At 45.3% G+C, this 11,034-nt stretch overlaps 1 pseudogene; it reads right to left on the bottom strand.

The window, feature by feature from the left end:
• Window positions 1–720: 720 nt before the first annotated feature.
• On the bottom strand, window positions 721–8,917 carry LOC135972452 (DNA (cytosine-5)-methyltransferase 3A-like; annotated as a pseudogene).
• Between the last annotated feature and the right edge of the window lie 2,117 nt (window positions 8,918–11,034).

Genomic DNA, 11,034 nt, shown 5'->3' with positions numbered 1-11,034 from the left:
AACACATGGTCAACCTGTGGAACTCATTGCAGAGATGTTGTGAAAGACAAAAGTATAACTGGGTTCAAAAAGAATTAGATAAGTTCATGGAGGATAGGTCCATTAATGACTATTAGCCAAGACTCGGGGACACAACCCCATGTTCTTGGTGTCCCTAAAGCTTTGACTGCAAGATGTGACTAGGTGACTGATGGATCACTTGATAAACTGCCCTGTTGTGTTCATTTCCTCTGAAGCATTTGGCACTGGACACGGTGAGAAGACAGGGTACTGGGCTAGATGGACCATCAGTCTGACTCAGTATGGCCATTCTTATGTTCAAACAGGTAAACTAAGGTGAACCTGGTTAATAAAAACACAACTCCCTTATTCTCTGCACAAGTAAAAAGGCTCTATTAAGCCCCATTGCAACACACTGCAATCTGTTTGGAGTTGTAGGTTCTTATGGCAGATGACTTCTAAAATAGACCACTAGCTACCTGTGAAGACACCAAATCCATGTCTATGGATTTCCACCCTGTCAGAATCTAGACTGTTATCCAGCTCTTTCCCCTTTACATCCTTCACTAACTCCTCCCTCAACTATCCATCTGTCTCCCTTTCCTGTTGTTACCTCAAAAATCGGTAACAGATAAGTAAGACTAAGGTTCGGACCCAGATTAATATCTCTATTACTTTTAAAACCCATAAGGTAAGTAAAAACAATCCAGTGTAAAGATAGATTTACTAAGATTTATTAAAATTAAACAAATTAACAAAGGCAACAGAATAATAGCTCAGAGGTTTGACCCAAAAGGGCATAAAGACCGGCTCCCTTCTACCCTGGCAAGCTATGGGAACTCCTTTACTTGCAGGAAATGACTTTCACCGGCAACTCAGATGGAAAGGCAGACAGCTGGTTGTGACTGCAGACTACTACAGTTGCTGGATTCCGGACCTGTAACTGCCTTAGATAGGATGACAGGAGGGACACGGACTGAAGCTGGATCAGGATACCCCACAATGGTCTTCAGGTAGGTAGCTTGTGAAGAATCTGCCTCTCAATGGGTGCACAGAAGAACTAGGGAAGGGCTACCTCTGTGGTGGACAGCTCCTGATGCTGAACGTGCTGGCCTTAAATAGACTTGGGCACGTGACCTTTTCCTGCACTTTTCTTAAAAGACCTAACCAAAAGGGCGCACAAAATGGAGTCCAAACAACAACTTAACTATGACAGTTGACCAATAAGTTTCACAAAACAGTACATAAGCAGCACAGTATATAAATCAGAAAAATACATAAATTCTAATAAACTCCACATTTCCCCTTCTTGACGGTAAGAAGAGATACACCCTCTTTGCCATCACAACCCAACCACTCTGATTTCATACATAATGATATTTATACCAACTTAAATGGAACAATGAATTTGTTGGATTTCACTCGTTTCTTAATCCAGACAGTTAAACATACCAGATATGTAATAATGACCATTTGAACAATCAAAATCACTACAACAGGGTGCAATAATATATGCCACACTTTGTTATAATCCGCAGACCCTCCAAATAAGTTTTCCCCACCAGTGATTTGATGCAGTATCACTCTGAATTCTTTTAAGAACTCCTTTGATTTGGTCTGAGGCATGATGTAACAGATAACCTCATAAGCATGACCTCTTTTCCTCCCCTTTGAATTTGTCTTAAATGGTATTTCATTTCTGGATGGTGCATAAGATATTTTAAGGCTGATATATTCACTCTTAAGTGAATTGGTTCAAGATGTTCATATAGGATTTAATGTGTCTGTATGGTTTGCACAGTTACTTTGTGAAGAGTGAAATTCACATCACATCCCACTATGGAAAATATTGAACATAGGACAGATGTTTATGAATGGGTTGTGGGGAATTTTGTGGTAAACAATAACAACAAACTCACTGCACCAACTGCAAATACAAATACAACTGTCATCCACTAACACCATAGTGGAATGATTAAAATCAGACAGATGCATTTTATAATGGCATTTACCCTTCTTCGAATTAAGACACACATGAGGAAGCTCAATGACTTCTGAGCTACATGTATATCTCAGCCCCTTTTTTTCAATGCATGATTGCAGGTTAACAGTGTGGTATTCACTATCCTTCTAATGGACCCATTTGCTGAGTTCCATTGGAAGCAATACAGGGTATGTCTACACTACGAAATTAGGTTGATTTTATAGAAGGCAATTTTTAGAAATCGATTTTATACGGTTAATTGCGTATGTCTCCACTAAGTGCATTAAGTCAGCGGAGTGCGTCCCTCACTACCGTGGCTAGCATCGACTTATGGAGCGGTGCACTGTGGGTAGCTATCTCACAGTTCCTGAAGTCTCCACTGGCAATTGGAATTCTGGGTTAAATTCCCAATGCCTGATGGGTCAAAAACATTGTTGTGGGTGGTTTTGGGTACATGTTGTCAGTCGCCCCTCCCTCTGTGAAAGCAACGGCAGACAATCGTTTCGCGCCTTTTTTTCCTGAGTTACCCGTGCATACGCCATACCACAGCAAGCATGGAGTCCGCTCAGCTCACCGTCACCACTGCTGTTGTGGGCAAGTCTACTGTGGGGGCTGCTGTGATCCAAGTAGCCAATGCAACCACTGACGTTCTGTTATCAAGGGTAGTGACTCTGGGAAATGTGCGGGCCTTTTTAGATTTTAGGTGCATCATATTCCTGTCCTTTGTCGCTGGTGAAGAAGTCTTGCAGACGTACATTCCAGTCCCATCAGCGCTGTAACACCCCATAGCACTTCTGTGGTTGACACATGTAACAGCTCCAGGGCTCTTGCTCTTTTGCTTTGGCCGAGGTGCCTTACCCTACCTACCAGGACCTCCAAGCATTCGACACAGAAGCACCTGCAGCAGCTGGCATTGCTACACAGCAGCAGCTCCTTGCCTTCGCAGCAGACGGTGCAGTGGGATAGGTACCCGTCCTCGTCGTACATGTAGAAAAGCTCCAGGAATCGTCCCTGCAAGTCTGGCAAAGGCTCCCCTCAAACAGCGGGTGGAAAGTAGCTGGGTTTTTTCTCCCGCATGATAAACAACTGTCTTCAAGGCTCCTGTTGTTGTTTGTGACTTCAGAAACCACCCGCTTCTTGCTGTTGTTGCAGAAGTTAGTCTTTAGCTGCTTGGCCGGGGGTTCTGGAAACGTCTTCCCTGCCTGGCTCCTAGCAACTTCCAGGACATGGTGTACGGCTCGTTGATAGGAGACCAGCTTATTAAACGTGGGGTGGTTGAAATGCTGCCTAAAAGCCATCAGACCTACCAGCTTGTCTGCTGAAACCTCGGAGAACTTCCCATCCCCAAACCATTGCACCCAGCGCATTCCGGAGACTGCCTGACATTTGGACGTGACTCTGTAGGAGACTATGATTGCAGGCCACCAGGAGAAGCCCTTGATCTTCCCCCACATGAACTCCCCAATTCCAAAATCTTTCCATCCTGGTATTCCATCACTTCCCCTGCAACTCTGCTCTCCTGCTAGCCAGCGACGAACTCGGAGGATCTGTTCTGGTCCTCCTGGGTGCTGCTAGCAGACATGGTACTGCTGCTCTGGGAGGCCTCCTTGGAATTCTCCTCAGTGAGGTCGATCAGGGCGCCTGGACAGACATGGCCATCCTCCTCTTAAGAGCACAGAATGGGAGCCAGAGACTCCAGGTCATTCTCTCCTTTAAGTTTCATCTCATGGAGATTCAGTCCTGCCTGGAATATCACGCAAGCTGGAGGCTTCTGCCTCAGGCTGCCCTCTCAGTCAGCAGCACCGCGTGGTCGCGCCTACCCCTTGCTCCCATGGCTCATGAAGCCTGAGCAGTAGTAAGGAGCAGTTCAACTATAGGCTGAGCAAGTGCAGAATAGTGGTAGAATGTGCCTTTGGACGTTTAAAAGCTCGCTGGCGCTGTTTGCTGACTAGGTCAGACCTCAGCGCAACCAACATTCCCATTGTTATTGTTGCTTGCTGTGTGCTCCATAATATCTGTGAGAGTAAGGGGGAGACGTTTATGGTGGGGTGGGAGGTTGAGACAAATCGCCTGGCATCCGATTTTGAGCAGCCAGACACCAGGGCGATTAGAAGAGCACAGCAAGGTGCGCTGCGCATCAGAGAGGCTTTGAAAACCAGTTTCATGACTGGCCAGGCTTCGGTGTGACAGTTGTGTGTGTTTCTCCTTGATGCAAACCTGCCCCCTTTGTTTATTTTAATTCCCTGTAAGCCAACCACCCTCCCTCCTTCAAAATAAAGTAACTATTGTTTTGAAACCATGCATTCTTTCTTTATTAATTAAAAAAAAAAAAAGATAACAGACAAGGTAGCCCGGGTGGGGTGGGGGATGAGGCAAGGACAAGGTCACATTGATTTTTAGTGTGGCTACAATAAGCAAACTGTTTGAATGACTGCCTTCTGTGGCTTGGGCCATCCTCTGCAGTGGAGTGGCTGGGTGCCCAGAGCCTCCCCCGTGTTCTTGGGCATCTGGGTGAGGAGGATATGGAACATGGGAAGGAGGGCACGTGGTTATACAGTGGATGCAGCGGGGGTCTGTGCTCTTGTTGGCTTTCCTGCAGCTCCAACAGATGCGTCATCATGTCTGTTTGCTCCCCCATCGCGTCCTGCCTCCGTTCTTCGTGCTCACTTAATTCTTTCCTGGCCTCTACCACTGAATGCCTCCAGGCATTAAGCTGTACCCTATCAGTGAGGGAGGACTGCATGAGCGCAGAAAACATGTCATCGCAAATGCGTTTTTTTCGCCTTCTAATCTGTGATGACCTCAGGGACGGAGATGATAGGGGGAGCGTAGAAACATTTGCACCTGGGGGGAGGTAAAAAGGGAGAATAAAATTTAAGATGATGCATTTCTGAGAACAAAAGGGAGACTCTTTCACAGTGAATCAAGCAATTCACAGCAGACAGCACATGTGCTTTAGGTACAAGGTCGCATTTTGCCTTTTATATTGAGCGCCTGCCGGTATGGTGACACAACACACACGGCTGGGCAACAGAATTCCCCCTCCCCCCCCGCCGTGTGGCTATTCTCTAGGATGATCCCTTTTAGCCAAGCGCAAACAGCCCAGCATGAACGGGGTCCTTTTACTGTTCCCTTACAAAAATTCCCCTATTTCAACCAGGTGACCATGAATGATATCACTCTACTGAGGCGAACACAGAACGATATAGACCAAATGTTGCTTGAATGCAACCAAAACCCAGGACCATTCGCTGCCATGCTTTGTGCTGCAATGATTCCAGAATAATTGCTACTGGCTTGGTGTGGTAAAGTGTCCTACCGTGGAGGACGAAATAAGGCAGCTCTCCCCAGAAACCTTCTGCAAAGGCTTTCAGAGTACATCCAGGAGAGCTTCATGGAGGATTCCCGCTCCATCCCCAGACATGTGAACAGACTTTTCCAGTAGCTGTACTGGCCACGAATGCATCCCAATTCTTCAGGGCAAATCAAACATTAAACACTATTGCTTTTAAACCATGTAGTGTAGTTACAAATGTGCACTCACCAGAGGTGCCTTCTCTGGCTTCAGGGTCGGGGATCCTGCCTTGGGAGGGTATTGGCTCCAAGGTGATGAAAAGGTCCTGGCTGCCAGGGAGAATGATTCACAGCTTGCTTGCTGTGCATTCTCCTCCTCCCTCTTGCGCGAGACTCCCTCCTTGCAGGTGTCTACAGACAGTGGTGGGATAGTGGTAGGGTCCCCCCCTAGAATGCCATGCAGCTGATCATAGAAGCGGCATGTATGGAGCTCTGACCCGGAGCGACTGTTTGCCTCCTTTGTCTTTTGGTAGGCTTGCCTGAGCTCCTTAACTTTCACGTGGCACTGGTGTTTGTCCCTGTTGTAGCCTCTGTCCAACATGCCCTGTGAGATTTTGGCAAATATATTTACATTTCTTCTTTTTGATTGGAGTTCGGCCTGCACAGATGCTTCTCCCCATAGAGCAATCAGATCCAGTGTCTCCCTTTCACTCCATGCTGGAGCTCATTTGCGATTCTGGGGGGACTGCATGGTCACATGTGCTGCTGAGTGCTGCGGAGTTTGCCACACTGACCAAACAGGAAATGAAATTCAAAAGTTCTGGGGTTTTTCCTGTGTACCTGGCTAGTACATCGGAGTTCAAAGTGCTGTCCAGAGCGGTCACAATGGAGCACTCTGGGATAGGTCCTGGAGGCCAATACAGTCAATTTGTGTCCACACTACCCCAAATTCGACCCAGCAAGGTCGATTTTAGCGTTACTCCCCTCATCGGGGAGGAGTGCAGAAGTCGATTTTAAGAGCTCTTTAGGTTGACGGAACGGAGTTGGTTGTGTGGACACAGTCATTTTTAAATTGACCTAACGCAGCTAAATTCGACCTCACCCTTTAGTGTAGACCAGAAAGATGCAATTTCGTGTCCCAAAGCCCCTATCTTACTTGCCAGGACCTGGTCGTCGATGGTGTTAAGGATGCCTACCCCTCCTACAATCTTGGCTAGGGTATCTCTTATTTCTTTCAGGGGGAGTGTTTCGGGGTATTACTCCATGTATCGATGCATCCCATCCTGCTATCAAGGGTGCAGTGTATGAAAAATATTGCCAATTAACTAAAGACATGGAAATTTGGAGAGGCATTACTTTTTTCAATGAATACACTGGGTTTATAATCAACAGCCTTTTTACATCATGCTTAACAATCACAGGACTGATGGGGTTTGCATATGGTTTAGGAATTATCAGGACCTCAGCACTCTTTCTAACCCCAAACTGTTTGCACACCAGACACATGTATCATTCAATTTTACATACACAGCCACATTTCCAACACATTTAACAAGAAAAGTTATGTTCTTTTGGTGAACACAGAACACATTCGTAGCACTGCTATCAGAGGTAGAGCATGATTTAGTACAGTTAAAACATTTAATATTTATCTGATAGTGGGATGACGGGGTATATAGATGCGCTTTAACACATCTTTTATAAAGGTGTTGGATCCCATGTAGAGCTTTACCCTTAGCTTCCCAGGTTTTGTTTGAGAGGGAATATCAGTTTGGATATGAAAACCTTTGGAAGCTTCCCATAACTCTGGTGTTTTAGAACATTCTTCCAGAAAGGCGTCACCAAATAACCACGCGCATTTACTAGTAACTTTCCTTATGAATTTAATCTGTCCCTCTTCATCAATTATGGGATCGTGTGTTTTATTGTTCTCAGTAAATGCTACTAATATTTTATTGCTGGTTTCTTCTTTCCAAACCAGATAGCAATAACTCTCTCTCTCTCTCTCTCACACACACACACACACACACACACACACACACACACACACACACACACACACACACACACACACACACACACACACACAAATTGAGTTCCTCAACTCAGGATTAGGAAACTCAAAATCTATTCCCCAAATAGTTCATCCTCCCAGATTGATTCTTGGGTTTTGTTTACCTGGCAATACCAGTGCTCATTTTGATTAACAATTAAAGTAATTACAAATTTTAAAAACGTAGAACACAATGCTATATACAACATTTTCCCTAGCAGACTGGTGGTATCCTGAAATAGAGGAAACAGAAACACAGGTTAGCATTCACCGATTAGCTTTAGCTATCACCTTTCCACTTTTTAAGATGTGTGGAGTGGAACCACTTAAGAATCCTCTTTTTACCGTTCTTAATTTCTACCTAATAGGTAGTCAGACTAGCCTTGTTGGTGATTACAACGGAACCCACTCAACGAGGACTTAGTGAATGGTACTTTTCTGAAAAGAATCTGTAAAGGACTTTGTCTCCAATCTGCCACTCAATAAATTTCAGGTTTGAATTTAATCTTTTATCTATCTGACAGATATTGTATTTGAATTGGGCAGCAATCTCTCTTTGTGCATCACTGAGGAACTGGAGCAATTGGCTGATGTACTGATCCACCTGTATATGGGGTTGATATTAATCAGGTGGGACCCCTCCTAGCCACCATAACTCCGGGGTTCTCATGAGTCTCCCTGTCATTATCTCATGGGGGATATACCCATGAGATACAACAGATAATCTAACTGCTATGAACACAAAAGGCAACCTTCTGTCCCAATTTTTGCCAGAACTCTCAACGATCTTTCTGAGGGCAGTCTTACTAGTCCTGTTTGTATGCTCCACTAGTCCAGAGCTCTGGGGATGGCCTGCTGCCTAATATTTAGAGCCAAACAAATGTTCTTAACCAGGTCCCCCACAAAATGAGGCCCCTGATCGAAGTCGATAACCTTTGGGAGGCTGAATCTGGAAAACATTTGCTCTAATAATATATGTGTGGTGGTTACAGCTGTGTTATTCCTAGCTGGATAGGCTCCCACCCACTTAGAGAATGGATCCACTACGACTAAGCAGTACCAGTTTCCCTGTCCAGAGCGTGGCAAGAGCCAATGTAGTCTATTTGTAGATAGAGCCATGGTTCCCCGATTGGCTGGTGTAATAGTGGACCCACCCTTCACAGTTCGATGATCTGGATTGTTCTCGGCGCATGGTAGGCAGTTCCAAATGTGCTGTTCTGTAGCCTTAGTCACCTCTAGCCACCATCCCAATATCAGGATCCTTTTAACAGTCTTCTTGACCCCGAAATGTCCCTGTTGATGGGTTAGTACGATCAGTCCCTTTCTGAGGCATTTGGGGATGACTAGAACTGGAATGTTGTCCTTGGCATCATTCTTACTGGCCATGATGAGTTCACTCCCAGTAGGTTCATCACTTCCTCGTCCTGTTTCTGTAGCTCTATTATGTCCAATTGTCTTTGTACTTCTGCGGGTTGTAACTTATACATGATGTCCTTCGATTTCTCCCAGAGAGTCTCAGGACCTATAAGGGCCACTTGTTTTGCTAGGATGTCTACTTTGTTATTTAGCATGGAGATTTCAGCCATGCTTTTCCTGTGTGCTCTTACTTTAAATAAATAGGTCTGTCCTGTCCTGGCTTCAGACAATCTCCATGCATGCACAAAATATTTAGCATGTGCAACCGGCTTGTTATCAGCTGAGGTCATGTCTCTAGCTATCCAGACTGTCATCCAATTGAGGAGGGCTCTAATGACCCAATCCGAGTCAAAAGATATGATGATGTCGGATTTCTAATATGCTGCATCATGGGCCACTACTACTGCCACAATCTCTGCTGCTTGGGCAGAATGAAGGCTTGCCCTGTTGATGATAACTACCCATATGTCTTGACTCACCTTCTTAGCTTTTTCAAAGGAGACCTCCAGCTGAAAAGGGGATTTGATCGTTTCTACCTCCTCCTGCAGCAGTAGGCATTCATGCTCTTCACCCTGTGTGAGCAGAGTGAATGGGACCGTTGATAGGGTCATTACCTTATCCACCTGCACCTCTCTATTGAGGTGCAGGTGGATAAGGTATGGAGGCCCTGCTTTCGTTAACATTTCTAGACAAGACAATGTATGGACATATGCGTTGTCCGTAGCACCACTGGGTCCATCCTGGTAAGATATTCCCAATGTTTCAGGGACCAGATAAAAGCCAAAATCTCTCTCTCATAGGGCGAGTACCTCTTTTCAATCTCAGACAGATGTTTTGATCCATAGGCTACAGGCTTAAGACTTGCACCACTATGTTGTAGCAAGACAACGCTCAGCCCTTGTCCCATAGTGGTGAGTTGCAGATGAAATGGCTTTTTAGGATGGGGGTATGCGAGCACAGGGGCTTGTACAAAAGCTTGTTTAAGTTTACAAATAGCTTCTTGCTCTCACTCTCCCCAGATCCAATCCTGTCCTTTTCTGAGCAGGGCACAGAGGGGTTGAGCAATCTCCACGTACCCATCTATAAAGTCTCTTGAGAATCCCATAAGGCGTAAAAAGGACCTCAAAGGAGTGATATCACGCAGAGCTGACAACTTGCAGATAAGCACTATTCTACTTGCGTCTGGTCGGCGTCCGTGTATTACTAGTTCTACTCCGAAATAAGTCACTTGCTGTTTTAACAACTGTGCCTTCTGTGAACTGATGAGAAATCTAGCCTCTTGAACGACCTTCAAACACCTCATCTAAGACTTTTAGATTTTCTTCTCTTGATTTTGTGGCTACAATGTCATCCACATAACTGATGACCTTGTCTTTATGGCTCAGGTGTTTCCACATTCTTGTCACATTTCTATGACAAAGCGAGGGTGCATTGTGGTATCCTTGTGAATGTTAACTGCTGATTATCATATGTGAATGCGAATTTGTACCACACATCACGATGCAACCAGCCATATTGGAGCATTATAGACACTGGCAGTTTCGACAAGGACTCCTTGTTCTTTTAACGAGACAATGGTACTCCGGATCCCCCTCCTGGGCTGCTTGCGAATATTTGTACTGTCTCTGTGGCCTCAGATCTGGACCCTCTACCATGATTTCTGTTTGGATCTTACCACAGTTCAACTTGTTCTTAGCAAAGACGTGGGGATATTTGCTGGTGACCTGAGCTAGATCTTCTCCCATGAAGGAATCCCAATCTCGGTTGGAGCTTTCAAAGTGTCCACACGGTGTGAGGCAGACACTGTAAATCTTCCTTCCCCATTCTGGCCCTGGATTAACATCTGATTTGGGATGTCCACAATCATATTCAATTTCTTCAGTATATCTACCTCCAGGATGCCATGCCCATCTAGCCTCTGCATCCCAAAGGTGGCCTCCGTCATTAATGTTCCTATTATATACAGGTTGTGTTTTGAGAAGGGAACTGTGCTCTCTGCCATTATAGCCTTCTAGCACCTTGATCTCTTGGATGGGAAGCTTTTTGATTAGTGGAGCTGCCCTGGTAGAGACTATCGACATTGTGGCACCAATGTCCAGCAGCATTGTTTGCTGTATTTTACCAAACTCCCCTACCAGGCAGATGTCCACCACTGGTCTCCCCATTTGTCGTTAATAGGTGCCACATATGAAGGGGGAGGGAGAGTTTGGCACCCTCATAAGGAGTTTTGCATCTCCCTTGGTCTCGGAGGAGTCACTGCATTTGCTGTTGAATTGTCTCCCTCGTA

The sequence above is a fragment of the Chrysemys picta genome, chromosome 6, assembly GCF_011386835.1.
Source record: "Chrysemys picta bellii isolate R12L10 chromosome 6, ASM1138683v2, whole genome shotgun sequence".
In the NCBI taxonomy this organism is placed as follows: Eukaryota; Metazoa; Chordata; order Testudines; family Emydidae; genus Chrysemys; species Chrysemys picta.
The sequence above is the reverse complement of the archived record's forward strand: the minus strand, read 5'-3'. Positions and strand labels throughout refer to the sequence as shown.